The sequence below is a fragment of the Pristiophorus japonicus genome, chromosome 8 (genome assembly GCF_044704955.1).
Source record: "Pristiophorus japonicus isolate sPriJap1 chromosome 8, sPriJap1.hap1, whole genome shotgun sequence".
In the NCBI taxonomy this organism is placed as follows: Eukaryota; Metazoa; Chordata; class Chondrichthyes; family Pristiophoridae; genus Pristiophorus; species Pristiophorus japonicus.
The window spans coordinates 142029449-142045145 of NC_091984.1; the positions used below are offsets into that span (position 1 = coordinate 142029449).

Below are 15697 nucleotides of genomic sequence, written 5' to 3' on the forward strand. Positions count from 1 at the left end.
TTGTGCTGCCTTGGGCTTTCTCATGACCCGTGTCTAACCTCAACTTCAACTCTTGGTAACCCCTTTTTTTTCTGTTGATTCTGCAGTTGTCTGCATCTTGACCATTTCTTTAGCTATTTTCCCATGATTCCCTATCTCCATCCTTTTGCCACCTTCTCTAGCCATCTACCACTTTCGCAACCCTTTTACACATTCTCAACCCCTGTTTTCAAAGTTTCGTCAGTGAAAACTTACTCCAAACTAACTTAGAATGGAGTAAGTGAAGATTTTTGTACGCTCGAAAAACCCTTGTCTACACTTTAGAAAATCAGGCGTAGGTTACAAATTAGGCATAGGGAACGAGGTGAGGGGGGGGGGGAAGGGAAGTCATTAAATTCTACAATCAATCCTTAGTTAGACTTTTACAAATATTATACAAATAAATCCAACCTGAATAAAAATTTATAAGCAAAGAAAAGATTAAATAAACCACGTTCCTACCTGTGTGAAATAGCAGCAGCCTTCGAGCTGCTGTGCTTCAGGCAGACCTTTCATGTTGGAGACAGGCAGGGGTGTGGCGTCAGTGTGTCGACGGCAGCGGGAGCAAGCTTCGAGCTGAGCTGCGGTGCTTGAGACAGGCCTTCATTCTCTTCGTGGCTGGCCGCGAAGAAGCAGCACCGGACGGACTTGAGGCCATTCGGCCATGGGATAGCAGCGGTGTCAGTGGCTGGCCGGCAGCCAGCCGAAGAATCCGCAGCGGACCGACGTGAGGTCATTCGGCCATGAGATAGCAGCGGCATCAATGGCTGGCCGGCGGCCAAAGAACCAGCAGCAGACGGACGTGAGGCCATTCGGCCATAGGATATCAGTGGCTGGCCGGCAGCCGAAGAATCAACACCTGACACACGCAGCTCTTTATGGTGCTTGAGGCCATTCGGCCACGCTTTATGGGCAGCATCAGTGGCTCGACGGCAGCCGAAGTTACGGCAGCAGCCTTCGAGCTGTGAGGGGGACTGAGGCCATTTGGACAGGGAGAGGCAGCCACATCGACAGTTTTATATTTAAATTTGCAGAATGGGTGCTGCATTGTCAACACCACGTATTATGCAATGGTGGACGTTGATCCATTGCAAAGTTGAATTGGCACTCATTTCTCCAAACACACAATCCTTAATTTGCATGCACCAATGCAGCACCGGTTCTGCAAGTTTAGCAGTGAAAAGCTGAACTCATTGATTTCAGCAGGTGATTTATTCAGCAGTGCTGCTAAAAGCACTCCCTCACACACAGAAATATCAAAAAAATTAAATTACAAGCCTTTGCAGGGGTCCAAGAAACAAATCTTCACTTTTTCTGCAGTCCTTTTAAAAATGGCCAAGTGCAGGGTTGCCGGCACCACGAAGGCTAATTTAAATTGTACCCGCCCCCTGCTACTTAGAAAATCGGCGCGAGTGTTAGGCTCCGCCCCCTGCTGCGAAGAGAGCGCCACGCCAAGCAGACATCGAGCTCCAAGGAGCTCGAGAATATCGGAGTTTTTTTTAAGCGCAGTTTTCGGCGCGAAAAACAGGCGCCCAGCTCGGAGGTGCGCCGTTTTCGCCGCGGGACGAAACTTGGGGCCTATGCATGTTGACTAGGAGCCAAGGAGAGAAGGAAAGCAGTAGATTGATGCTGGAGAGTGATGTGGAGGGCTAGTAAGGTTTTGATATCAGATGATTTGGGCCAGGCTTATACTGGGTGAGTCAGGGTTGGTGCAAGCACATGTAGCAGCCTGAACGAGTCGGAGAGCGGAATAGGCCAGGTGCAGAAATTTTGATGCATCGAAGTCGCGATATAGCAACGTTTTTCATAGGTCTCCTTGGACTTTGATTTAGCAAGATTCTTCTGTATGTTAGTTGTGCAAAATATTAATAGGGATTATTTTACAGAGCAATAATTCCATCTTGGGATTCAGTGACCCTCATAAAAGCTTTCAGGTTTTAATTTTTTAGTATGTAATAATGGCTGAACCTTTAATGGCATTGCTGGTCTTTAACTGTCAACAAGCATTGTATATGTAATGCCTTGAACTAAGATCAAAAAGAATGTAGAAAAAGACAAAGTGTGAATCGTAAGTTTTACTGAAACCCGCTGCAGATTATGCGTATTCTTTCTGTGTTCTATTTTAGTGACGCTAAATACTGGTGTAGCAGAGTACACGTTTCAGTGTCTACATAGAGGTAATGTCCAGTAGTCTTGATGGGGATGGTAGTCTTGATTGCAATTGTCACTGTTTTCAACAAAATTCAGTGTACTCTGTCTCCCAAACAAAATACATATTGTTTTTTTGCTAAAGAAGAGTTGACCCACAAATGCATGTGTGTGTGTATGTGAAACTGCTGTCTTCGCAGAGCACTTTGTAATTTGTGGAAATTATTTATGGCCCCTGAAGAGGTTGCTAGATTGTGTGTTCAAAAGAAACCCTGCTGACTGGCATTTAATTGGCAAATGTGCAGGCATTTCCCCAGACTCCTTTCGCCTTCAATTAGATGCTGGGTTGGTGCAGATGAAAGCACGCATATAAATTATTCATTGGCGTTATCTGTTTGAATGGCTGATAGGGGCTGGTATTTTCAGAAGTGCTGTTCCCTTCATAAAAACTGTGCATATCTCACTTATTGTGTTTTTGCTCCCAATAAAATTCCTAGTCATGTTCTGGATTACTCAGTGAGGTGCAAGGTCTCATTTGCACTTTGGTCCTGGGAGCAAATATTACAGCAGGGAAATAAGACAAAGCAAGATAATATGCTGACAAAAGCACTGAAATGTATTAAACAAATAAAGCAATACAGATTGGCCAGTGAAAAACAAAACACGAATAAAGGGACAAAATAGATGTACCTGTAATTACTGGTATAATAAGATAACAACTATTTGACCATTTGCCAGTAAAGTATTGCTAAACACTCAGCACCGAGACATTCTGTGAAAGTAGATGCAGGTAGATTTAAGTCAAATTCAGATAAATTGCTGGCAAAAATTCAATTTGTAATGGGCTATCATAATATACAGAGCTACTACACTAAGTAAATACACTGATCGTTAAAACAGTTTATCTGGTCACTATCACATTGCTATTTGTGGGAGCTTGCTGTGCGCAACTTGGCTGCCATGTTTCCTACCTTACAACAGTGACTACACTTCAAAAAAAAGTACTTCATTGGGTGTAAAGCTCATTGGGTCCAGTGGTCGTGAAAGGCATTTTATAAATGCAAATCTTTTCTCTTTTTGATATTGGTTTAGGTTGACAATCGATGATCTGCCATTGTGTGACTTCTCGTAAATTGTGTGCAGTGTTGTCTTCCCTTTACTTTCCATCTTGTGCAGAGCATTCTCTGACTAAAGAGTTTGCCAGGTTGCACTGAGGCCTCTGCCAATGGCATTGTCCACCTAGTTACTATGTTTGGCACATGAGTAGGGAGATTGCCAGATTACTGTTTTATAATGGAACCTCTTAACATGTAACTGTGATTATAGAGCTCCAAGAGTGTAATTCACAAATTAAAGCTACCTTTTGTATTTGTCTTCCTGATTCTGGGAGCCCAGCATCTGAGAGCTGGCTCTCATTGTTGATGTTGTTAAATCTAGTTTCTGTAAACTGGAAGCACACGTGTAGACCCAGGTAGAGCTCGGCATTTTCCCAATGTTTTTAAGAACACTAGCTCCTGTATCATGGGTCTCCCGCAAGTGACAACCTCATCAAGATAGCCTGCTGGAATCTTTTAGACCAGCAGCAGGGAAGACTGGTTTTCATGGGATTTCATGGTGGCGGCAGTATGATTCTGCAGTAATGTGAAACGTCATCATCTACAAATATCAACCAAAAGTATCTCATTCCCCATCATTGATGTCCCTCAACTGATGACCACTAAAATTCACCAAAATATATCAAACAAGCTGATAGCTCTGGTAGTATAGCATACTGGTGACAGTAACAGAGGCCTACATTCTGTACCTAAACATAGTTCAGATTTAAAAAAACAAGCACAGATACCAAGGTGTGTCATAATAAAACTTATGGTACACAAATTGGACCGGCGAAATCCAAGGCTGATCACAGTTTTGTTTCAACTTGAACATGTCCTAGTAGAAATTTTTCATTAATTTGCTTCAAATTTTCATCTCTCCTTTGTATGGCCTATCTCTGACTTTTACCTATCCATCTTTAGTTCTGGGGATGATCTTCCTGCTAGCATCTATTACAAGCCCACCAACTCCCACAACTACCTAAATTGTACTACAGATACTTCCTTGCTTCCTGTAAGGACTCTATTTCCTTCTCCCAGTCTCCATCCCACCTGTTCCGATGATATTTTCCTCACTAGAGCATCCAAAATGCCCTTTTCCTCAGCTGCGGCTTCCCTTCCATTGTGGCAGTCAGGACCCTTGACCAAGTCTAGTCCATTTCCTGTGCTTCTCTCTCCCAGACCCCCCAGAATAATTATGGGGCCCCTCTTGCCTCACCTTCCACCCCACCAACATCCCCATTCGAACGATCATCTCGCGCCATTCTCACCATCTGCAACACAATCCCACCACCAAACATATCTTCCCCATCTCTCTCCACTTTCCAAGGGGAACATTCCCTCTATGACACTCTGGTTCACTCTTCCACCACGACTCCACCTGCTTTTCTTCCCTTGGCACCTCCGCATGCAGACACAGAAGATGCAATACTTGTCTGTTCATCTCCTAAATCTCCCTATCCCACTCTCAAACTGATGTTTGGCCTTTCACACTGTTCCAATGAAGCTCAACAGCTCGAGGCGCAGCACTTCATCTTTCTACCAGGCACTTTGCAGCCCTCTGACATTAATCGTGACTTTGCCAAATTTTTTGTGTTATAAATACTCCTGTGAAGCGCTTTGGAATGTTTTTCTACGTTAAATTCGAGTTGTTCTTAATAACTTCAGACCTTAACTATAGCTCCTACTTTTTTTTTTGGCAGGGAGTGCTGGCAATGTAAGAGGGGTGTGCCATTTCCAGGATGGAGGGGCAGGAGTGGGTTGGTATTAGTGGTGTATCGAAACACAGTGCTGATGAAATTGTTTTTATTCTTGGTTTTACTCGAGCAGTTTTTATTGTCTTAGCGGGTTTCATGGGCAGCTGGAACCTGTTTTGCCAGATTTTCATGCTTCTGTTTCTACCTGGTGCTTTGAGCTATTCATACGATCTGTCACTTTTAGTAAAAGTCTTTTATTTCTTTGATTTCTCTCCTGCTTCCTGTTTCATGGTAATCTCTCACGTTTTCCAGTTAAGCACTTTGCAGGTTGTTCCATTTGTTTTTACGCGCATGTGTTTTGTTTTCCCTTCCCTTGCTCTGTTCCTTTTTAAATGTTGTTCATCAGTGATATTTACCAGTTTTAACAAGGAGACTGAACCCAAAACGTTAACTTGTCTGCTCTCTCCACAGACACTGCCTGATCTGAGTGTTCCTTGCATTCTCTGTGTTTTAGAAAGATGGGGTGTCATCAGCACTTGTGTAATAACTGCAAGAGATGCAGAAATGAGCAGATATATACGATCCAGGTTTTTCAACCGTTAATAGTTGGTCGCTTCAGAGAGTGAAATTCCTATCTTCATTAATTTTGATGAGAAAGTTGGCATGGGACACAATTTAATACCGGCACTTCCTTTTTAGGTAAAATCAGGTAATGTTAGGAGTTTCATAGTACTGTGTTGAGTTGTAATATGCAGTGTTTGTTTGTCCAAATTAATTTTTCCCTTATTTTTTGAGTGCCTGTCATTTGTGAAGTCATCGATCACTTAATGTAATCTCCCTTGTATTTTTTTGCTGCTTTTCCCATTCCTGAAGATAGTGGCTTGTGACATAGTAGGGACATGTGGTGGGATCACTGGGAACTGATTAGGAAGGAGAACTCTAACTTTTCCTGTATTCCACGCTGTATTCCATCCCCTTCCAGGTGAGGAACGCTGAGGCCAATATACACCTAACTGAATAACTTGGGATCTTCATTCATTAAGCAGTGTATTTATCCTGTGCACCGTTGAGGACATCCCTCCCCCAAGAAAATGCTGAACAGTTCAGGACCTTCCATAGAACACACAATGCCAGCCCATTTAAAGTGGTGGAATTAGTGGTACCTGTACTTCAGTTCAGTGGGAGTAGGCCAAAAAGTTATAGTCTGCAAAACAAATGGCATTGATGGTAAGCTCCAGATTAATTAGATCCCAATTTTTGAGCACCCACCTAAATATTTATTCATAAAGGTTATTGGTACCAAGTTGTCAGCTTTGAAGGTCCCTACTTCAGAGAATGCTAAAATACTCTAAGCTTGAAATTCCTCTGTGCATTATTTTTACTGGTCAAGGTTTGTCTCAAATATCTGCGTTATTTTGAATGGTTTAGCATCATTGTAGCATGGATAGGAATTTGCTGGGTGTGCTAACAGTGCGCACGCACCGAATATTCAACCTCTGTGTACGTCACTGTTTGGTTTTTTATTTCTCTTCCATTCATCCTCACATCTCCCCTTTTCTGAAGGCATTGACTCCTTCGAGGTCTGCTTCCATGGCTGTCTGCCTTTCAACACTTTGGCCATTGCACATGTTTGAGCTTTAACGGTGTTAGGCTCTGCCTGATCCGGTCTTAGTCCATTGATTGTCTCTAGGAGCTGATACTATGGTTACCAGAAGTGGGAACCATGGCTGATTAACCCTTCTCTAACTCAGTGGCACTATAGCTAATTGTACCAGTTACTAAACTTAATATGGACCGTGGATTGAACCCAGGGTTTTCCTGGTCTGTATGGTTCAGAGATGGAGACTTTACCTCTCAGCCATTGGAGTGACTACTGTTGTGATTTTTAAATTAAACAATGTAAATTGCTGTCTGCCAAGGGATAATTAATTCTCTTTGAGCTGTTAACGATTGTAACAGGAATATATTAATTAAGCTAAACTTATTTTATTGATGAAATCCTATATTAAACTTCTGTATGCAGTTATCAAATAAAATTATAATCGAAGATCAATAAATATTAGTTGAATTTACATTTGGTGTAAAGTAATCAAAAATGCATGCCTATAGAATGAGAGAAAAACCATCCTAGAATTTTTTTTAACTCTCCAGAGTTCAGTATTTATTAACATCTCCAAATGTTTCCTTTTGCTGATGCCAAACCAAATGATTGTGTTTCTGGTAGTGAGGACTAGCAGAGTTATTATTGGAATAATATTCCACCTTCCTGATCTGAACAGACTGCGGTAGAATACACATTGCTTTGAAGCCAGGTTTATATCAGCAGAGCTAGTAGCGAGGGAGCATGGTGTGAAGATGACCAGATGAGCAGAGGGAAACGACAGGCTAATTTAGGCTTAATCTATGTGTGGATGGAAGTGTTGCCAAGGAGACCACTTGAGATCCACAGATATTGGAAATTGAAAGGTTTGGCATTTATACAAAGCAGCAGCAGATTCTGCTTCACACTAGAGCAGGGATTGTTGTGATATGGAACGGAAATGATTTAGTGGCGAAGGCTTCAGAAATATTTCTGCAAAATGTGAAGCAGAGATTTGTGTACTTAACAGATTGTACAAGGCTATACAGTAAAGATAAAAAGAAAATGTGAAATCAAAACAGAAATTACTGAAAATACAGCGGATGCATCCACAGCCGAATGGGAATGACATGCTTTGGATGTGAAACTACTTTAGTTTGACAAAGGGCCTTACTTAGAACTTTCGCCTGTTTTTTCTCTTTCAGTTTACAAGAGGCCTGCTGTGTATTTCCAGCATTTTCTATTCATTATATACTTTGTGTTTTGCTAATCCGTTGCAAAACAGCATGGTTCAAGTCACTATAATGATGCCTTGCGGAAATGTACGTGACAAAAATAGGGATTTTCTTGTCTTCAGATTAGTAGTTTTTAAATAGCTATGGTTAAAAATTCCGCCAGCTGTGGAGGGCAGCAGTCACGTGGGTCGGAAATCTGCGGACTGATACTGCAGAACAAAGGGAATTTCACAAAGATGTATCCCAGAGTCAACATGTTCAATGTGAACGTTTGACTAAAATGTATTCTTTCATATCTGTCTGGTTCATGAAAACACAGCTCATTGTTAGTTTCTATGAGATCCTCTGCAGGGCTAGTTTTTATGAATTCATCTTGCTAATAATCTAAAAATATAATTTCCAACTGTTGGATGTTGGAACCAGTGGAGCTGAAGTTTGAACGGTATAATAAACACGATTCTGAGTCCATCAGCTTGTCGGTGTGTTTGTTACAGTCTTCAAATAAACTGCAGCTACAAAAAACATTCCTCATTTTTTACGTATGTATTATAGGTGAGGTTGAATAGTTTTTCTTAAGTAGTGTTTACATATGTACCAGCAGAGACTGACCATTCCAGAGTTTTCCGAGAGATGGAATATAAATTGTTCAATGTACTGTGTATTATTTTTCCTTCTGTGCATCATTTATTTGTAAATAAATCAGAACTGCAGTTTAGCATGAATAAAACTTTTAAAGGTATGAAATTTCCCCTTGTCTGAATTGGCAGGGGATGTTGAGAGTCCACATTTTCTCCAGTGAGCAATTTTCCACAATCAGTTAATTAGAATGAGGCCATGCTCACTAGGCGTGACAGAGTGAAAGACGCCAGTTTCGGGTTGTAGGTATTTTTGTCATGAAACAGTGTTCAGATTTTTGTTAACTGATGGTATTAAAGGATATGGGGCAAAAATGGGTATATTGAGTTAAGTCACAGTTCAGCCATGATCTCATTGAATGGCAGAATAGGCGCAAGGGGCTAAATGGCCTTATCCTGTTCCTATGTTCCTAAGCATGTGGAAAGAGCTGCTGGACAAGCTTCAAAGGTACGAGAACGATTTGCGACATGAGATTTCAGGATTAGCATTCAGCATATATATGCTTCTCGCAGCATGATGGCTCTGTATAATTAGTTTTCTTTTCATTTTCCTTCCACCACCCCTGTCCCCTGCACCACCATCCATATTTTCCAACGTTCAATTGGACAAAGAATCTATTCCCAGGCCTTTGTCACTTCTGTGTTTGAACTAACTGCAAAGGAGCAGCCTTGGATGTGGTAGTTATTTTACTGTGAACATTAAGATGAATACAATGGTGCTACTTTTGTATGCTTTCAAAAATATGGCTCATGATTTTCATTTCATGAAAGGATTGTGTTAATGTCAATTCTGCAGTATTCTGTGTTGTTTAAGCTTTACCGTATACTTTGTGATTAAATGGTGGGATTCTGTTATCTAAGCTGTAAGTAGTACAGTGAATGCTATCAACTGCAAATGTGGAATAATTCCTTATCATGGATGGATCATGAGGAGGAGATTCTGAAAGGAAAGTAGGTGGTGGAATCACTCTTGTACATCATCCGATGAACTGGTTACAGAACGGAGTTTGAGACTGGGGAGCAACTCGCCTGTGCAGACAGTGGCATTTTGCATGGAGGGAGAAACCCGAAAAAGGGACAAATGTTTTAAAGCTTATTCATGGCATATTTATTTTAGGAGAATACTAGAGTACGGGCAATATATTACATACTGTATATATGTAATATAAGTAGTGTATATTTGTAATGTATGTACAATACATTGTGTAATTTTTATAACTATCCATCATTACAATTGGTGTGAGTCATAGGATGTCGTCTGGGTATCTGTTCATTTTAGTGAAGTAACAGAATGGAAATGGGGACCATTGTTTCTATCTTGCTCCCACAGGAATTCTCTTGCTTATGACTGTGACATTTGTCTCCGTACGGTCTTTATACTTGCTTTCTTGACAGCTCTGATTAAAATGCGCAACTACCATCTCAGTTGATGTTAATCGTGCTATTATTGGTGGCTTTGTGGTTAAAATTGAAATTGGAGTGATTCCACAGAGACCTAGGCTGATTCATTTGAAATTCATGAAATTGATTGGATGTTGTACAGTTTGATTTGAAGTTGAGGGAGTATTCCTGTTTATTTATCAATCCCAATGCATATTGCTTATGGACCATTATAAGCTTCACAGCAGTACAAAGAATTTTCTGAAGATATGATTAATGCTGCATTTATTTTTACATTTTAAAAATCTAATTTCCAGTTTGAATACACTATTTTATATGAATGTTTGGCTGCAAATGATGACAATTATTCAGTGAATTTGTAACTGACTAAACATTCCATGTTTTGCTTTACTTTGTGTTTGTTCAACTTGTTGGCACTTCCTTATAAGGCTGAAATTGGCATGCAATTGCATTTATTCCAGCTACCCTCCAGTATTTTGTCTTAGTGTGTTTTTTTTTTAAATTCGTAGCCAATCGTTCCAATTCTTTGTCAAATCACAAACGCCAGAGGTCACCTTGCACACGCCAAGGATCACTCTGCGCCAATGCTCTTAGCCAAAAGGCCTAGAGCCACTGCATCTTTCCTGGAAGTACTGCAATACCAGGTTCGTGCCATGGAGGTGGATGGGTCAGGTCCCCCACACACCTCCGTGGAGGTGGATGGGTCAAGCCACCCCACCCACCTCCTGTTTCCAAAAAAGCAAGCATATACCTTCCTGATCCAGGGAGAACCACCCGGAGGTCATGGTGGCTACTCCCCTGTCAGGTCAGTTACGCATGATCTTAGCCAAAAGGCCGAGAAGCGTCCTAGTGTGTTATTCTAGTTGGGGCTATTCAGCCACAGAGGACATCACCACCGACCTGGATTCTGCCCTCATCCTAAGGCTACTCACACGCACTTTCTAATGACCTGGTTACTAGAAGTAATCAGTAAAGGGAGCCCCCTTTTTTAGCCCAGGGCATACAAACATATGAAAATGTTGTACAGGATAAGACCAGCTGGTCCACCTGGCCTGCCCCATACAGTTATGCATCACCTCAAGAGTCTCCTTACCTCCCAGATGAAAAACCCAAATTAAAAAAAACCAATTAGGAATAAAAGAATCTGGAAAATTCTTCTCTGATCCCTCCAGGTGATGGAAACTATACTTGGATGCCACATTCACCATTACTTACATTATTTGGTACCAGCCTCTTGTACGATAAAAGTACTGCCCCAGCCATGAACTGGTCCAGCTTTCTCGTGAAGGTATACAGTGAACCAGCACTCTCTGCATAAGCCAGCAACTTGTTCCATAGATCGTCTATTCATTGGGGACCACGAGTTGTTGCATTCCAAATGATGCCTTGGTGTGAGGTAAACAACCTCAGCACTGAATGAAAATCAAACCTTTTTGTGTCTCTTGTACTTAAAAAAAAACTTATTGGAATTAGTGACCTGATCCCTTTTCGTCCTGTGGGATTTTTCAATTTGTAGATGGTTAGACTGAGAAATTTGGATTAGTCCTGGCTATTTCTGACACAGCTATGACAAAGTGGACTTTATTACGTATGAAACACAATGGATGTGAATATATTTTGCACTTAAAGTGGCTTATGTTTAAATTGATAATGGGAGAAAAACCTGCTGACGTTTTGTTTATGTTTTAATTTTGCTGAAGGGAAGGCTCCCGTAGATAAAGTTTTGAGCAAAATTCATAGTTTGGACAGACTGTACTTTTAATGTGGTTTAAGTCAGCATTAATTTGTGCAAATAAGATAAATTAATGAGATTTCTTTCAAAGAAGGCATTGTACAGTATTTCAGACCTTCAAAGTACAGCAAAATAATTCTGAATCTGCAGGGGAAATTCTGGGTTTTCATAATTTAAGGCTAAGATCAGCATTTAACTATAAAAATGATCTCACTCAGCATTGAGCAACTGTTGTTTTTCCTGAGGGCTTTGAAATAAATCTGGTTCCTCCAACGTTTGTGAATTTGTAATCTTTTCTGAAGTAACATTTGTTCCTTGGGATGTGTTTAGGCATGGTGTTGGAACATTTACTTATTTTCGCCTATCATATGTGACTAAGTGCCTATGTAACTTTCTGCATTCTTGTCAAAATTAAACTAGTCTGTGGAAGGAAGTGAAACACTTCTCACTGCAGATGTCCCATTTGGTTGCACTTTACTGTGACCATTTTATGTCTGAGGATGCCAGTGTGTTTTTCTCTCTTGGCTGATTGGTTCAGTTAATATTCACTCTACACAATTTCTAATGCTTGCTCTCCTAAACAAAGAACAGCTCTATGCACATGCGCAAGTGGTAGAGTTTTTTGGTGGCTTACTTAAAGTTTAATCTTTCCATTGTCCCCGGTTTTCTCCTTACTCCATAACAACAGCCTCTGAAATCTAAAAGCTATTCATTCTGTGGAGCACTTCGAGTTGTTTTGATGTGATAAAATGCAAGTATTAACAAAAAAAGCGTGAGGGTGTATATAACAGCGCTATCTTTGGAGGCAGTTCCATGATATATGAGAGGTCGCGCACATGCCTTCGGAAGCACAGGGCGCCAATGATGGAGTTTTATTCCCTGCTTCTGGGGGCAAAGTGTCATTGATGACGAATGTAAATGGCCATGGTGCTTGTCTGGACCATCCTTTTGTTTTGGCCATGTGGGTCCTGCATACAGGCACTATTGTGATTTTAACATTGCTAGCCTGTAACAGATCTTCCCCTGACAAAGGGGTTCAAGCTGTTCTGACGTTGGCATCACTTTCTGCATCCTATGGCCTCAAGTTTTGGCCTGAGTTGCTCCTATTTTTTTGGAGCAACTAGTTTAGAATGGAGCATTTTAGAAATTGCAATTCTCAGCATTTAGTTTGCTCCAGTTCTAGTGAGTTAGAATAATTTCATTTTAGAACAGATTTTTTTTTCCAAAAGAGGGCGTGTTTTGCAAGTTTAGGCAGCGAAAACTTACTCCAAACTAACTTAGAATGGAGGAAGTGTGGATTTTTGTACGCTCAGAAAAACCTTGCCTACACTTATAAATCAGGCTTAGGAAACAAGAGATAGGAGAGGGGAAGGTTAAACACTTCACTTTTACAAATAGAGCCATTAATAATAAATGATAAATCAATAAATCAACCAATAAATCAATTTAAAAAAAAAACATTTTTTCAATCAATAAAAAATTAAATTTCTACTCGCCTACTGCAGCACCAGGAGCCCTGCAACAGCGTGCTGGGATGGCCCCCGCGCCCCACCCCCATTGTCTCTCTCTGTCAGTGTCTCTGTGTTTCTGACAGCGAAGGGAGGGTGGGGAGGAGAAGGGGGGTGGGGAGAGGGGAGAGAGGCTGAACGGGCCGTCGCCGACACTTAGGGCGGGGCCCGCCCCCATCGAGGTGCCAGGCAGGCGGGCCCTGCCGACAACGGGGGGTGGGGGGGCGGAGGCTGAAAGGGAGGGGTGTGGAGGGAGCTGAATGGGAGGGAGGTCCGAGTCCTGATCTTCACCTGGGGAGTCCATTCGGCCAGGGTTAGGATCGGGCCCCTCCCACACAGCTTCGGGGGCCTGGACCTACTGCACATGCACGTACACGCTAGCGCGCATGTGCAGAAGTCCCGGCACTGCTTTTAGCGCCGGGACCTAGCTCCGCCCCCGACCCTTTGTGCTGCGCCACGCCGAGCACGAAGACGTCCTGAGGAGACCGGAAAATCACAAGGTAAGTTTTCGGCGCCCTTTTTATTCCAGAAAGTCAGCACATCTTATGGAGATGCGCCATTTTTCCAGAGGGCGGAAACTTGGGCCGTATAAGTAATATAAATGAGCTGTAAAGGACCCCAGAGTGTTGAGATTCAAAAGTTACTAGAACAAGAGAAAAGGGAAATGAGCTACTTTCATTCAAAAGCTATGTACCTATATTCTAATAAAAATGTAAATGACATTTTAATGCAGCAAAGCTTTCAATCACATTCAAAATGGAGAAATCCCTTCGTAAACCTATGGTACAGTATAAGCCATTTTGAAAAACCAAAGTTCATTGCCTGCTTCTGCTGATACGACGTGCCCTGCGAAATGATTTACATGATTATCCACGCTCATGTTGGAATAACGGTTTTAAACCTTGACCTTTACTGTTTGTGGTTCTTGGAATTAGTGATCTGATGCTTTTGCTGATGCTGCAGTTGGTTTGATAACCTTGCACGTGTTTGGAGCTGGGGTTTTGGAATGAGGAAGCAACTTATGGGAGTATTTGCACTGTCTTGTGTTTCAAGAAATAATTCTTAATGAATTGACATCTGTTCCATTATGGATAAAAGAGCAGTAAAGCTAATTATATATTGCACCAAGATCATCATCATAGGCAGTCCCTCGAAATCGAGGAAGACTTGCTTCCACTCAAAGTTAGTTCTCAGGTGACTGTACAGTTCAATACGCAATTTACAGTCTCTGTCACAGGTGGGACAGACAGTGGTTGAAGGGAAGGATGGGTGGGTAGTCTGGTTCTCTGCACGCTCCTTCCGCTGCCTGCGTTTGGTTTCTGCATGCTCTCGGCGACAAGACTCGAGGTGCTCAGCGCTCTCCCGGGTGTTCTTCCTCCACTTAGGACAGTCTTGGGCCAGGGATTCACAGGTGCCGGTGGGGATGTTGCACTTTATCAAGGAGGGTTTGAGGGTGTCCTTGAAATGTTTCCTCTGCCCACCTGGGGCTCACTTGTGTAAGAGTTCAGAGTAGAGCGCTTGCTGTCGGGCATGCGGGGAATGTGGCCCACCCAATGGAACTGGTCGAGTGTGGTCAGTGCTTCAATGTTGGGGATTTGGCCTGATTGAGAACACAGACGTTGGTGCATCTATCCTCCCAATGGATTTGCAGGATCTTGCAGATGCAGCGCTGGTGGTACTTCTCCAACGCTTTGAGTGTCTACTGTATATGGTCCATATCTCTGAGCCATATAGGAAGGTGGGTATCACTACTGCCCTGTAGACCATAAGCTTAGTGCCAGACTTGAGGCCCTGGTCTTCAAACAATATCTTCCTCAGGCGACTGAAGGCTGCGCTGGCACACCAGAGGAGGTGTTGGACCTCGTCATCGGTATCTGCCCTTGCTGATGTAGGCTCCCGAGGTATGGAAAATAGTCCACGTTGTCCAAGGCCGCCCCTTGTACATGGCCGCCTTTGACCTCACAAAGGCTTTTGACACTGTCAACTGTGAGGGACTATGGAGCGTTTCGACTGCCCCCAAATGTTTATCACCATCCTCCGCCTGCTCCACAACGACATGCAAGCCATGATCCTGACTAACTGATCCACCACCGACCCAATCCACGTCCGGACCAGGTCCAAGCAGGGCTGCATCATCGCAGCAACGCTCTTTTCAATCTTCCTCGCTGCAGTGCACCAAGATCCAAGTTAGTGGCACCAGCTAGCAGTGTGCAGGTGTCATGCAGTCAATTGCAGCCCAAAAGTAAACTTTCTGGGGCTCATTAAAGTTGGCAGCCAGGATTATCCATTCTACTGGGCTGAGCAAATCCTACCGAATCCACACCAAAGTTTCCCAATGTTCTTTTTTTTTCTCAGCCTTGGCTTCCCCTCCACTTTGATAAACAGGGCCCTTGACAGTGTCTGTCCTCGCCCCTTCTGCTCCCTCCCAGAACCATGATAGGATTCCCCATGTTCTTAACTTCCACTCCACCAGCCTCCGCATTAGATGGATCATCTGCCATTTCCAATGTTATCTCTGAGACACCCTGGTCCATTCTGCAATCGGCTCTAATGCCTGCTCTCCTTCCCCTTGCACCTTCCCATGCATCACAATGCCTGCCCTTCTCCCACCTTCCATATTATGTCCAGGGCCCCAAAGACTCCTTCTGGT

General features: G+C 42.6%; 1 protein-coding gene and 1 pseudogene across 1 annotated transcript in view; one reads left to right on the top strand and one right to left on the bottom strand.

Moving 5' to 3' along the window:
* LOC139268770 (xenotropic and polytropic retrovirus receptor 1 homolog) overlaps positions 1 to 15697 on the top strand; it is a 383202-nt gene that overhangs the window by 55372 nt on the left and 312133 nt on the right. The window lies entirely within an intron of this gene.
* On the bottom strand, positions 10415 to 10653 carry LOC139270032 (U2 spliceosomal RNA; annotated as a pseudogene).